The 15,726-nt window shown below is 35.0% G+C and overlaps 1 protein-coding gene across 30 annotated transcripts in view; it reads left to right on the top strand.

The window, feature by feature from the left end:
* Positions 1-15,726, top strand: part of TENM2 (teneurin transmembrane protein 2) — a 1,465,234-nt gene that overhangs the window by 434,662 nt on the left and 1,014,846 nt on the right. The window contains exon 1 of one of the 30 annotated variants that reach the window (XM_083799319.1): positions 13,740-13,757. The exons of the other annotated variants lie outside the window; for them this stretch is intronic. The gene's annotated coding sequence lies outside the window, so the exon portion shown is untranslated. Of the gene's footprint in view, positions 1-13,739; positions 13,758-15,726 lie in introns of those variants that run through there. 30 annotated transcript variants of the gene reach the window in all.

Raw genomic sequence — 15,726 nt, 5'->3', positions numbered from 1 at the left:
TGGTTTTTTTATAAGTGTTTTCCAGCAGTTCTAAGTATCCGTCAAGTTTTAGCAGAAGGAAAGGCATGCAAGTTGATTGAAAATTAAAGAAAACAAACACACACACATACATACACAAAAGTTTTCTTGAATATACCTTCTATGGGCAGACTTGAATCGCATATGAATGTCTTTGTGAGTCTCTCCATGACCCTTTTAGCAACTAGCTATTCTCAGTAGCAAATTGATTTTAATTATTTCACAACAGGTGAAATAATTTAGCCTGTTTTCATTCAAAAGGATTCACACCTTTCCTATGGAATTTATTTTTCCCCAAATGTAATTGTGGCTATGAAAGCAGAAGTGCAATGCTTTTTTAAACAAAACTGTAATTCCTGAAATATTCTACTCAAGGGGTGAAGAGATTCTTCAGAGCATAATAATAATCCAGACTCCAGTGTGTACATGTCATGAAGCAAATTGCATTAACAATATATCCAAGAAAAAGGCAAATCTGAATGCGTATGATTGTAACTTTTTCTTCTGGTATATTTCATATTGTCAAGCACCTGGTAAAGTTGTAATGGTTGGAATAGAATGATCTTCTTTTAAATTCCCTTTGTATAATAATTGCATTGCCTTGTTTACCCTTCAAGTTCCTCTGTCTACCAGAAACCTTGATAGGAATCACTTGCATGCACTTGGACATTTTCTTTTTGCACACCAAAGCAAAACAAGAAGTAGCACTGAAGTCTGTTAGCATTTATGGAAACATTTGTCAACAAAGAAAACTTGGATGGTGACATAACTTTTAAATGCAGCCTGCTGGGAAATTATCCAAGCTGGACAAAACCCAAGTTGGCCAGGATTTCAGTAAAGCTCTGAAAAAGCATTGTAAACAAGCAGTTCTGGAGCGTGTTTGCTTGTGACTGAGTTCAGCTAAAAGCTTTTTTTTTTTTTTCTCTTGAAATTATTATTTTTTTTTTCCAAATTGAATTTTTTATTTATTTTTCTATGACCACTTTCACTATTTTTAATGTCTGTACCAGTATTCAAGACATTGGAGGGAAGCGTTGTATGTATTTATTTCTGAAGTTGAACCACCATAACTTAAAAGCAAGTAAGTGAAAGATGAGTCATGTAAGAGAAAAGCATACGAACAGGAAAGGATACAATAAATGAGAAGATGTCATCTTACTCATGATATATGTGTATCTATTGCCTTTCCTTTAGTAACCCTTCAGCTAGTACGTGTCACAATCTTAGCATGACTTGCAAGAGGAATACCAAGATTTGATCTTTTATATAAAATTTTGGGTCTAATAATGTAATTAGGTGTGTCTTAAAATGATAGATCATTTTCAAGTACTAGTGCGATTTCCAATCAGTACAGTAAAAAGAAAAAAATCTTATTTTTTGTACGGTTTAGGTTGTCACCATGGTGGGTTTTTTTGTACTTCTGGTCAGATGGTACAACAAAAGAATCAGAAGGGATATATCTTTAGCTTGTATGAGCTAAAAAGAAATAAATTATCAGTTTTAAATAGCACCTTTGTTAATATATTGTAAGTTTTACATGATAACCATGTTGAGAGGCAGGTGTACTTTTAAAAAATATTGGAGTGATTTCTTTTTTAGCAAAATGTCTTGCTGCAGGGGAACATCTTGGGAATTTTCACAATTTTTCAGAAGATCTGCAGACTTTCACCTGAATATATCTGCAGACTGATTATTTGTAGTTGTTCAAATGATATTGCAATTTCTCATTTATCAAAATCCAAATTGAAAATACATTTTCAATCAGATTTTCCACGCACATATTTCATATTTAAGTGCTGATAAAAGCAAAGGTTTGATATAACTGAGACTGAACAGTTTTCAAACACTGATACCTGCTTTTGCAGTCATGGTGCATTACAGCTTTAAAGGTTAATGTAAAAGCCTGACATGTCATGATGGAATTTATGAAATTTAAAAACTTTTTTCTCTTTCTGAGCACCTGGCAGCAACTTAAGCTTTAGATGTCTCTTTCAAATGTATTGGATATATATCTGATGACTTTCAAACTATTCAAAAATGATAACGAGTTTTCAATGAAATAGCGATAAGCAAGTGGGAGCAGAAAATCCTAAATGCATTTCAAAAATCTCTGGAATCTTATTATATCTGGGATACAATTCAGGTGGAAAAACAAGTACTTTCAAAAAGGATGACTGTAGTTCATGAGTTATCTTCATGAACTCAAGAGAACACTTATCCTCCCAGTCCTCAGTTGTTTCAAATTCAGTGTCCAGAGAACTGTCACTTCTGCTGTTTTCACCATGAAACATTAAATAAGCATTGATTTAAAAAGTACAGGGTACTCATAATTTTTCAAATCATTGTGGTTTTCTTCAGAATAATGTCAAAACCAAAAATGTAAACTTTGTTGTTGTTGTTGTTGTTGTTGAAAAGTAAAATTATGACAAAGTGACCAAGCGGTTTTATTTAACAAAGATTTCTCTTGAATTGACATACAGTGTCAGAAATTAACCCCTTTTCTGCAAGTCCATTTGTTCATTTAGGTTTAACTGTGCACAGAGGTACGCAGTAAGAAACATACACTGGAGTACAAAACGCTTATTTAGTCTGAGGGACAAAATAAGTAGCTAGGGTCACCAGGCTAGGAGGTTGAATGTGTTACATGGTCATGTGTTTGGAAGATTAGTCATCCGCTGCCCTTAGAACAGGTGAATCATTGCTGACAAATTGCTCTTTTTCAGTTATCTGCTTTTTTTTTCTTATCATTTTATGCTCTTCGTTGTGAGCATTTTTTATTTTTTGAGCAACTAAATATTCTTAGATATGCTTTTATTTTTAGTTCTTGTGTTTTTTGTCTTAAGTTCCCTTACATCGTGAACCTTCTCATAACTTAACAGCAGTCATCTTAGCACAAGTGTGTCAAGGTCGCAAGGCTGTGCTGCACCAACCTGGGCCTTCCTTTGCAGACAGCTGAATCCCTGGGTTGAGGGTTAGAAACATGCTTAATTGCTTTATCAGTTATAAGAGGGAAGATGTTTTTGCTTAAACATCTCAGGAGCAAGTTTTTTCATGGAACTTGTCTTATAATTTGGAGTAGTTCTCTGGACTCCCTTCCTCTCCAGCAAAGATAATGTTATGTTCAAAATACTTAAGCCAAATACACAAATATGGGAGAAGTAATTTTGTTTATTTTTCTCTCATAATTATGTCTTTTGTACAGCAGAGGGAAACAAAATGTTGGAAAGACAAATCAAAGTTTTCAGAATTGGCCTCTGACTTGGAAGGCTCACTTTCAAATAAGTTGCAGTACTTTCTGGCGTGTGCGATTTTGTTCTGTGCAGGACAATGGTAGGTGTCCGTTTATTGAAGTCTTTGCCAAATACATCTCCTTGGATTGACTTCTTGAGGTGAGTTTGAAAAAAGTGCTGATTAAGCATTTCATAAGTTTGTAGATTTAAGTTGGTTATAGCAAGTGAAAATATTGAAGGTACTTGCATTGTGTGTGTAAAAACAAAGCTATATATGAATTAGAAGGCTTGCACCTAAATGAATTCAGCTAAGCCAGCTGGAAAAAGTATTTAGTGTTAGGATTCCAGATCCCCATAACCAGCTGATGTTATCTTTCATAGAAATATCTTTGCTGCAGATGAACTGTTAGGGTGGATGAATGGAATTGAACGCATATCCAGAGACTGGACAGCGATCCTCATTCAGGTTCTTATTTAAGGACTCATTCAGATTTCAATGCTTTTACTGACTAGTAAAATACCATAAAACATTCTGCTAAATAGAAATGTTACCCAAGTGAAAGGTGTGACTGAATCAACAGTATGAAGAATTACCCTAATAATAATTAGGGTAATAATGTAATGTAATAATTAAGGAGTAATTGAAAGAAGCTTCTGAAGTGTTCAGTGCCAGGGATGCTTGGAATAAATCAAGATGCTCTTTGGCATTCTTATGCTGCTTAATGCTCTACATGATATATATTATTTCGGAATTTACAATCATTTGCAACAGGTTAAAACTTTCTCACAGATAGCATATAATTTGGTCCATGAACTTGACATAACAGCTTAGATTTCTGGAGTTCCTCTCACACCAAATTTGATCTTGTAAAAATTCACCTTCCTCCAAGGATATGGCTTCTTGAGACCAATTCTCATCCTGGTCAGCCATCAAAATTATTACTTTTCTAGGAGTTAACTGGCAATAGGAAAAAAATATATATTTTCATAGTGGCTGATTTAATAAGGACAATATTTCCCTTGAAATAGCATTTCAAGTGTTGACCAAGTCCAGGGTAATGAAAAGGGATGTTCACGGTTTTATTTTTCAGAGTGGAGGTGGGAGAGAACTGTGGAATCTGTGAGAATAAACACACTTTTGAAACTAGGGAGATATTTCTAACTAGTTAGATTTGTCTGAGTCTCACTTTTATCTACACGTCTTGGGCGTCATGAACGTGGGTTTTTTGATAATTGCTTTGTTGTTAGTCCTCTGACACTGAGTGACAGTACTTTTCTGTGCTTGACAGCCAAATCTATTGGTATACGACAGTCCTCATACACTGTGAGGTGTTTTCTTTCTGCCTGGTGACAGTAAGAGCTTCCAAGTTGACGGGGAGGGCTAAGACATCTTTACAAGTGAGAAGAAAGCTGAGAGAGGATGAGGAGGTTTTCTGTCAAAATAAAAGCATTCATTTAGTTCATCCTTTCTGCATAATGAAATAGACAGGAGATTTGATAGCTACATGTTAAAACATATTTTATTTATGTGTTGCTTATAGAGAATTTTATCACTAGCTCACTATCAGGGTCCTCATGACTTGTTTTTTTTTGCAGTAAATGGCTTTGTAGCAAGTAGTTTTCCATTAAGGTGATAGGTGGTGTGATGTAGCAAGTATATTTGCATGTAGAAGGTATTGTAGGATGCTCTAAGAACCTGTCTTCTCATTATTATTTTTTTCCCAAGAAATAATTAAGTAATGTAGAAGATGTATGTATTATGGGACTTTTTGTATTCATTTAATTAAAAAAAAAAAAGGGGGGGGGTGAGTTTGTGAGCTGTAAATGTCTTTGTGTCTCCATTGACTTGCTGCTTTCATTTAATGCTGTGGACCTTTTCACGCTATGGAATAGTTGATTAGTCAAAACTGCTGTATTAAGTTAAATTCTTAGAAATTCAGTGGGTAGTCAGCAAAGTGATACCTACACAAATTCAGTGTTTGCAATATCTATGTGCATGATAATATTAACCAGTAAAAAACAAACAAGCAAACAAACAAACAACACCTTTGAAAAGCTTGTTCAGTTGGCATTTAATTGTCCAGCAGGAATAACTTCTCAAGGAATCTTAAGATGAGTGGCTTATGTGATCAAAAGTAGGTAGATTATTGTGGATGAATGTGGTTGAATACTGGGTATTTGTGCTGTTCCTGGATGTTCTGCTCGGATATTCATGGGAATATATCTCTACTGATTCATCTTTGCAACTGGATTCCATTGCATCAATATTTCATTTGTATTAGTCCCTTCTCTTCATGGTTATTCTCTCTTCCAGTCTAAATGCAAGAAGTTGGACATGTCGGGAAGACTGTCCACAGCTCCAATTATTGCTGGCCTCTAAGACCAAACGATATTTCTCAAATGTTGTCTGTGTCTGGTGGTATGCTCAAAGGTACGCTTAGTGATGTGCTTTTCATCAAGTAGTTCTGGTACTAATACCCTTAGTATTAGTCTAACTCCATGGCAGTGATGTGATCGTCTCTGTTCCAGAGTTAACTAATGAAGTACTGTTTATGGAGGAGATGGAATAAATAACAAGGACAGTTCACATTTTATTACCTTTTAATGAAGGCATTTCAGAAAAAAAAAGCCTGTATGTTTTTAGCCTGTTGTAATTCAGCAGTTTTGCAATGTTGCTGTCTGTAAAGGAATGATTTTCTGAAATTATTTCTATGATAAATCTATTTGTGTGTTTACAATAAGGCCTTGTAACATTGACTTTTTCTTGTCTGACTCAGTGCTATTGTTGTTCAGAGGCATGTAGCCTTTTAAAATTTTTGGTGCTAGCAACCTTAATAGAATATTGGTATTAATTTCATAGTACCGTTCTTAAGTCACTTGCATCAAGTATTCATGGGAGGCTTAGAGGTGTTGAGAAGAATTTTAAGCCAGACTTTTCTTTTGCATCATTTTCTAAGACCCGTTTTGGCCAAATTTTTCAAGAAATACTGAAATACTAATCTTAACTGGATTTAGAAAATATAACTAGTTCCAAACAAATGGCAGGTGATTTGAAAATTGGAGTTTAGGAGATATGTTTCTATATATGCTTGGTTCTTTGCCATTTAGAAACACCTGAAAACTCTGAAGTGCATGTGGACTTCAAATGAGAACATCCTTCACTGGCATCTTCAAGATCTTCCTCTGCTGCTTAAAAAATAAAAATAAAAAAAAAAAATTCAACTTCGAATGCTGTCAGCAGACAGGTTTAAAACAGGCTTAAATTTTTGTGGCTGTAAATTATGGAATTAAGTCCTCAGATTGAATCCTTCTAAACAATGTTGTGATTTAATCTTCTGTATCATTTCTGCCTGTTCCCAAGTAATTTTCAGTTGAAATGTAACATTTCATAAGACTTGAAAGCAAATCCTTTAGATGGTGTAATCTTTTCAGGTGATATGCTTAGTTGTTTTTGAAAACAAGAAATTAGTTCACTAACAGATTTTGAAAGTCCTGTTGAGAAGATTGTTTATTCTTAATATCCTTAGGATTCCTTAGGTTATATACAGGCTTAGGGGATTTCTGTGGAAAAATATGTGATTTCATCAATGCCACCTTAAACAAATTGGCTTATTCTTCTGTCTCTTCTTTTGTTTTCATTAATTATGTAACACTGACATAAAGATTTGGAGCCTTGAAATGTCCAACACATTCTATCTTTGACAGGGTGGTTTAATTTTAATTGCATTTTAGGAAAGAAGTGGCCCTAAAGCATCTTGCATTATATCAATTATCTTGGTGGAAGAAACACACAAAATACATTTAATTATAGGTCATAACCTAGCAAATCATAAAAATCCTGTTCTGAAGTAAATTGTTGCCACTAATTAGCTTTCTTGTTTGCCAGTGCTAGAATAAATTCATTTGATATCTTCCTAATATTGGCTATTTACAGAGATATAACTTATTTTTAGAAGAATTTAATCCAGAAGGCATCAAGTACTTAAGTCCATTCACTGAATAGTTTTATAATGCTAAAATATATGTAATATATTTTATGTCTATTTTCAGTAGTTTCAAACATAATATGCTGAGGTTGATTGTATTTTACTTTAAGTTGAATTCATATTTAACCTCACCTAAAATGCTGCAAGGAGTGTGCTGTTAAAAACATTATTTTATTTTGCATCAGGGTTTCCAAGCATTTCATGTAGTATTGTGGAGGTTTAGAAGTAACAAGATTGAGTCAGTTATTTAATTAGGAACTGAATGTTATAAGGCAGTATTTCGTATTGGGTATGAGACCTTTGATATAAAATCATTTCAACTTCATAGCAAGGCATATATAACACAAAATAAACAGCTAGTTTACACCAGTTGGAGGCAGTTTCTGTTCATATCAGTTGGAGAAAATTTTCAGTTCATATCTTAACAGAGATTGGTCCCAAGCCCAAGAGACTAGGTAAAACTGCGCTGCATGTGTCAGGGAGAGCGGTTTGGTAAACAGAAAATCCTAACCACTATTGATGAAGTTTTACTCACTTTATATGAATAGGGTTTATTCTGTCCCGTTTTCAGCACAGCAACTTTCAGAAAGGCTTTTTGTATTATTATATTGTATAATAGTAATATATAATATATATGTGGCTTACTATATGACCTGATTCTCCAACTGCTTAAGTGCAAATGAGAATTACTGATATAAAGCTGATATGAATGAAAGGCCATACATACAGTGCATTTAGGAGATGATGTTACGTTTATAAAAGTAAATGAATGCCCATTAGAAAGCAAAATAGTAAAATGTATGCTGATCAAAAGCTTGAACTGGCTAACTTTGGTCCCTCATTCCTGTGAGGTTATCAAAGTGCATCTCATGCTCTGTGCTTAACTTGTACTTACACTACATAACAACCAGAACTTAGCATTCAGATTTCATCAAATAATTATTTCATTAACCAGACATTCTATAATATTTTATTTGAATTGGTCTGTAAGTACTCGTGACTAATAAAATAGAGCTACACGGATTCTGTGTTATGCTAGAGTCGAATATAATGTAGCTGCAAGAAAGATGGTAGTGTTCAAGAATCCACCTGAGGAGTTTATATGGGGGCGCATTGTGGTCCTAACAGCAAACAATGAGGAGTATAGTTTTCACTTCATAGTTTTTAATTAGAAGATATTTGTAATAGTGTAATGAAAGGAAGCAAACACCTACTGTTTCTGTTTAGTAGAGTTTAATAAGTTGTCATTTCCGGCCTTCTTTTTCAGGATCTCTTATTCAAGAATAGTCACCAGCATTTACACTAATTTATGAGATTACATGGGAGTTTGTTATAATTTAACTAGCAAGGTCGGGAGGATAGTCTGTTTCAATAGGGAAACTGTTAAAATAGCAACATAAATCCATAATAAAAAAAAATGTTAATAAGAAATCAAACCTACTTTTCTCACTCCTCACTTTATGTTAAATAGGAATCAGAACATAGTGTATGATAAATTGGTTTTAACATTTTTGTTACTGTATCCTGAAGGTCAAAACAAGAAAGAGGATGAAAAGTTGAATAAATTGCTTTGTGAAGTAAAACACAGTGCAGGGACATCCCAGAGATAAATGTATATGCAACATTCTGGACTGGGCAATAGGTAATGGTAACATGACCTCCTTTTTAAAATTTGTAAAGCAGTTTAAATACAGGAAGCTTTGTTTGTTATAGCTCAAGAAGGGAATGTAAGTAGAGGCAGTGGGACTGAATTAATAGTTGTGTAGAAATTTGTGTCAGATCTGTAGAGACGTGAAGTACCCTTTTCAAATTAATGTATGTCTTTTAAAGTGCAGTAGTGTATATCCTGTAGTATACTCTTGATCTCTTTTATTTTCCAACGGCTGTTTGAGCTGTAAGCTTTATGAATCAGCTAGGCAACTTGTATAACAGAAATAAAATAACTACCTAATTCAGTATATAATAAAATCAAGCACAGTGTAGCCTGAGGCACAATGATAAAGTATTATCAGGTGCAGCTCACAGATATGAGAAAATATCTTTAGCCTAATAAAACATGTAGTCATAACTAATCCCTTCCAATCTCTGAGTGACAGTAAATACTTCATATCAGTTTCTTATGATGCACTTTTTAGTTTTCATTGGTGTTGCTGCAAATTCACATGAATTTATTTAAGATTAGTCTATGTTGGGCCTACTCTGTAAACTCAGGGGGATCAATGGAAACAATCTCATGTATTGAAACCTCTGTGTAGTTAGATGGTGACATGAGAAGAGGCCAAAAGTCCATCAAAATTCCGGAATGAAAGCACATGAGAGTCAAAAGAAGAAGAAGAACAAAATATTTACTGAAATAGGATCTTGCAGAAAATGCCTGTAATGGGAATTAAATGAAAACATAGGTTTGCTTCTGCAGTCCGTATTTACCATGTGGATTTTTGCCTCAGCAGTATTGGCAGTCTGTGCGATACAGAAGGCCACTGTTCATGATGGTTTGAAATGTTTCAGGGTAGTTCATTTTATTTTTAAAATAAAAATTGCTCAAAGCAGCCCAACTGTAGTCCTACTGAAGCTGGTAGAAGTTCCATAGGAGATGTTAAGTGGCTTAATATGCCAGTGCTGAATGCTTTTGTAAGATGACTGATAGTGCTGTAGCCTGGGTTTGAAAATAATCCAGGTTTTGTTGCTGAAATTTACTTTAGGGTTTATGAGCCAATATGCACTCAGTTTGAACTGTCCTCAAAATGTAGACTCTGCTTTTGTTCATAGATGAAATGATTTGAAATTCTGGGATTGAATCTGGTCTCTGTGTTTTGTTGTTTTGTTTTTCTGGTTTTGTTTTGTTTTTAAATATAAGATTTAACCTTAGGAAGTGTTTTATTTCATATTGTTTTCTTAAAGCTCCATGATTCATTGCTCTTAAAAGTAAGCTCTGTGTAAGCTGTAATCATCTTGCTATGACAGGAAGTGTAGCAAAGGGGAGTGGCCCTTGTTTGCTCCAAAGAGAAATTTGAAATACATGAGGTAAAATCTTTGTCAGCTAGAGCTCTGAAAAGGGTAAAGAGGAGTATTTCAAATACTCTAGCTAAATTTCTCACAGAAAACTGCTGTATAAATAATACAAATTCTGCCTTTGTACAGTTATTACTGCCATACCCATTGGTTGTTGAATCTAGAATTAGCATTTCCAACTTAATCCTGGTTCTGCTTATATGAATGTTCTAGATACTGCGGTGATTAAGATATTTATAAACACTTAAGGAAAGCTGATAGTAGAACAGAATCTAGAGGAGAATCTCAGAAACCATTCTGTTTCGTAGTAGAAACAGGAGATGAGTTCAATATGTTTCTTGTAGAGCAAAGGAAGTGGAGAAGGGAAAGTTCAAGATGAGAAATTACAGGGCAGTGAACATGAAGAGATATATCATCCTTCGCAGGTTTACAGCTCTTTCCTTCGGAAAGAAATAAATGTTAACTCACATAGGGAATCCAATATAGAAGGTCTGGTAGGATCAGAAACAGATCAGAGACGCATCACCATCTTTAATATAGATAAAAACTGGAGGCATGATCAGTGCTGTTCTTTAAGCAGCTTTTGGGGATTTGATGTCCAGAGAGTGTTATCACTTCTGGAGTTTCTCAAGAGTCTAAATTTGTAGTTAAAATAAGTGATCAGACTATTATTTACCGCAATGTTTAGGAGATTTCCAGAATAGCATTACGGAGATACTATTGTAAGTTACACTGCCATAAGAAAATGATTGCAGGAGGAATGCATATGTATAGTTGATGGATTCTGAGTATCAGTGAAGGTACATTTACTCTTGGAACCAGTTAGATCATATAATGCTTCATTTATAATATTATAAAATAGTTCTGTTGCTAGGTGGAGCTAGGACTCATTAGGAAATGCACTGTTGGAAAGCCTGGAGGGGAGAAAGCACGGCAAAAGGTACATGTAGAAGTTATTCAACACATGTTTTAGTAATTGTATTTTTAATTAGGTAAGGGAAGGTGGTTAGAAACAGTATGTCAGTTGAAACATGAAAGCATGGGTAAGAAATCTTGTTTGATCCCAATGTGTTTGGAAAGCCTATTGTGTAATAGTAATGAAAACGGTAAGGGCTTGTCTGTTGACTACGTTTCAACCTTCCATACACAAAAACTAATTATACATTGAAAAAAATCTTTTGAGTTCTAGATTTAAAAATAAATACAATTTTATGGTGGTGACCTCACTTACATGTATATGGGGTAAGTGATCTGCTTGGACAAGAAAGCAGAGCAGTATTTTGGTATAAATTCATGAATCTTAGTGGGTACTAGCTTAGCTGAACTGGGCAGACTCCACCTTTCCCTGTAAAAGGGGCTAAATAAAGTTACCGTAGGGAGTAGGTGGTAATACATGGGAGCTGATATATCTAGCTACATCTAGGTTAATTTTCATGTTTTATGTATTTGAAATCTTTCTCGTGGTCTGTAGCAAAGGCAATCGACAGCCCTATGTTGCACTGGATGCTACATACTGGAGACTGTAATAAAATAATTTCATATTTGATGGTCTTTGGCAGAAAAGACCAGTCTCTTAAAATGTTGCTGCAGTGGTTCAGTGGAGTCTTGTTGAAAAATCATATGTAATTGTATCACTTATTCTACTCAGAGGTGAAATGGCTAACTGAAAAGTGCTAGAGATTATCCCATGGTGGGTTCTTCCACACATCACTGCTCCCTTCCCAAGTGAATTAAAGGTTAAACTAAAATCACTTTGAAAGTCTTTAAAATCTTTTTTTTTTAAAAAAAAAAAGGAAAGGAAAAAAAAAGAAAAAGGCCAGACCTTCTCAGTAGCATATTCTAGATCAATATTAGAAAATTATTTAAGAAAAACATACTAAAGAAAGAGGAGAAATGCAGAGCCCTTCTCTGTATGAACATTTGTAGAGTATTAATAACAGGATACTGCTAGCAGTTTGAAGGACTCCACATCTTTAAAAATATGTGGACCATTTTGTTTTGTAGGTGTATGTGTTCAAAGCCACTGAGAAACTGTGTTAGATACAGGTAGGATTCAGAATTTGAAAAATAAAGGGACTTGAAAAATAATATCAAGTTTGTTTGATACAAGTAGATACGCATTTGAAAGTGCTGTGAAACTAGGAATTATCTGACCTGGAGTACATGTCATTCAGAGAAGGCAAATGATAGCTTTAGAACAAAGCAAAGTATGCCTTTAATCAAAAGGGGAAAAAGTTTTGAATTATAAATTAGATTATGATAATCCAATCAGTTTCCAGATCATAATTCTGGTTGCGTTACGTATTGAAGATTTTGCGAGTCCTCCAAATGTGTTGTTATCACTGTTTATCCTCAGATTCACATCCTGTGTGGGCTGCAGAAAATCAATCCATTAGTGGTGGTAGGAGGATCTCAGGGACTGAGGCACTCAGTTATCTATTTGTTAATCATGCAAATAAATAAGGAAAGGCAGATGCCAGGATCTGTGGTTACCTAGATACCATGGTCATCGTCTCAGAAGTTTTTCATCTTTTATTAGTAGGCAAAAAGGGAATAACCATTTATTTTCTCCTCTTTATTACTAGCTGAGTGGAATTTCCAATTAACGCTTTTAGATGATCAAACATGGATCCCCTTTTTTACATCCTGCAAAATGTTAGTTTTATGGACAAGTTCACAAGATGGGTTGGATATTTCAACCAGCTTAGTTGTGAGTATTTTATCTTAAATGGCAGACAGTCCAAAATATTTTTTTTGAAACTGTTGATTGTGCATTTTAGATAACTTCACAGCATTTAAGTGTGAAGATGGTAAGCCCATGATCTGTGGGGAAAAACATGGAATACTCCAGCAAATCTCCAGTATGTATTTGTCATTTTGGATAGTTAGCACTCCGTTTTTTGTGCTGCAGTGAGACCCATAGGCTTCTTCAAAAAATATTCCCCTTACTATGTTATTGTCAGCACTGCGTAAGAGAAACTTGAAATTTCAATTGAGATATCAGGGAAAGTGAAGTGGCAGCTGTCTCCAATTGATTTTTGATCTCTGTGAGATTAGCAGTTGATGGTACTGAAGTCGTTAATAATATAGTGCAATGCATTAGATATGTTTGTTAAGCCCCGTTAGTACCTGCAATGCTGTCAAAGAATTTGTTCATGTTGTTAGTCCCTACTCAGGCTCTCCACATTGCACTTTGGTACCAGTGCAACTTGGTGTTGGAAATTTGTAAAGCAAGCTAAAACATCTGCAGAAAGATACCTCTTCCATGTATACGTTTATCTATTTTCATTTCACTCTTTGCACCTGTGTGCACGATTAGCTCATCCTCTTTCTCTTGGAGATGTGTTAAATCAGCCCATTTCAGCCTGATGAGTGCAGAAAGCTGCAGCCCCTGATGACAGCAGCATCACAGTTCTGAGTTGGTGCTCACTGAGCATCCCTGGAGTTACCCCTCGCTCCTGGACAGCTTCAGGCTCACCATCTGCATTGGCTGCATAGTGCTGAGTGCTGGGTTAGTGCCCGTGCGGAGACTAATGCTTTCATTGTACTTGCTACTTGTGTGGAAGATTTTTCCTGTGTGGGTTGTAGGGGTGGATGGAGGAGGAATTTTCCACACATACTCCCCTCTTCCACGCAGCTTTAAGACCTTGCCAATTCTCATCAACATGATTCTGTCAAAGGTGAGAGGAACTAGGGGTTAAAAAATCTGAGGGAGATAGTTCCCCTCCCCCCAGAATAACACAGGCCAACAAAAAATGTGTACGTTGCTATTGAATATATTCAGTTATTTCATCCATAGGAATAGAACTGCTTTTCTTGCTGAAGAACGAGAGTTATATTTCTGATGGAGCCAAACCAAAAATGTTTTTACCTTATGGAAAGATGAATAAAAGAAAAAAAAACAACTCTAGGGATGAACAAAAAACCTAACACTAATTCCGTTCTGTGTTATCCAGTTAATCATTAAAATAAATGAATGAATGAATGAATGAATGAATGAATGAATGAATGAATGAATAAATAAAACACCGTGACAGAAACCATTGCTTGTTAGGAAACTGTAACCTGGCAGTCCTCCTCTTGTCTGCCCAGCCAAGGAGCTCTGACAGTGAAGTTTTCTTTACCAGTAAGCTGCTAATTGCCATTTGTCTTAACAGAAGAGTCATAAGATTAAGCCTCATTTTTAGATGTCAGAAACATAAAACATGCTATCACCTTCCTAATTTGTGAGATGTGAGGTTCCTCAAAAGTTGTATTTTTTGATCTTTCTGGTCTAATGCAACACCTAGAGAACACCTTAGCTGTTGTAATAGTGGAGAAACCAACACATTGTAAATATATTTATACTTGTAAGAATTCTGCCTGTTTGGTTGGAAACCTTTTTTTCAGAAGTCTAACTCTTTACTGCACTAGCAGTGGAGCTTAGAGGAGCCTGTCCTTTTTAACTTCAAAGCAGTACACAGCTAACAATTCAATGCGGGTGTGTGTGCGGGTGTTTTTTTTTGGTTGGGTGGGTTTGGGTTTGGTTTTTGTTTTAAACAAATGTCCTATTGAGAGCTTGGATGAATACTGCTTTCACTGTTTGTTTGTTGCCAGCTGCTGTACAGGATATGTATGTGGATAATTGCTTTGTACTTTCAGCAACTAATTTGAAGTACTTAACAGAAGGCACCAGTCATTGCATTTCCATGGCTTCTGTGTTTGCCTTTCTCCTGATGTTCTATATTCTTTCTCCCAAAGTAAAGAGTAAGAGATGCTTCTCTTTGACAAGATAGTCTTCAAGAGAGTATCTAGACAATTCTGGAAAATTTTGAAATATGAGATGATTAACTTTCTGGAGGTTTTGCACTTGTGTATGACAGCGGGCAAGAAACAATGTATAGAATTTTGAAAATCAGGAGAAAATAAGGTCTCTGAAAAGCATGGAAAAATTGAGGATAATATAAAATTACAGTTTTGTATTAAGTCTATAATTGTATACATATTTTTAAAAGGGAGGTTGTTACAATATTATAGAGCAAATAATGAAGACATTTGAACTTCAATGGTCACATGGCCTATTGTGCAAAAAAGTAACCACCAGAGAATTTTTTTATTGTTAATGTATATTAATTGTTAAGTAAATGTATGCCTTTTTTTTCATGCAGATTAGGGTATGCAAATACTTGCATCTTCTCATGTGAATACATTTGTTTGAACTGAACAATATAGTGGTCTGGGCAATTTTTATGCTATGGAATAGTGGGGACAGGGAAAAAAAATATGAGTTTCAGGTTTCAACCTCAGGCAAATGAAACAAAACAGTCAAATATAATTTATAGAAATTTTTATTAAAAAAAAAAAAAAAGGAAAAAAAGAGAGCCAGCCTAATAATCCTGTTTATGTAACACTGGTAAGGATCTCGAGATCCTAACAGAACTAACCTACTCTCATAGTTGACAGGCCTTTCTCAATCATTGTGCTTGTATGCCATATCTGAA

Source organism: Anser anser (assembly GCF_964211835.1).
Source record: "Anser anser genome assembly, chromosome: 14".
NCBI classification, from domain to species: domain Eukaryota; kingdom Metazoa; phylum Chordata; class Aves; order Anseriformes; family Anatidae; genus Anser; species Anser anser.
This window is presented reverse-complemented; position numbering and strand designations above follow the sequence as displayed.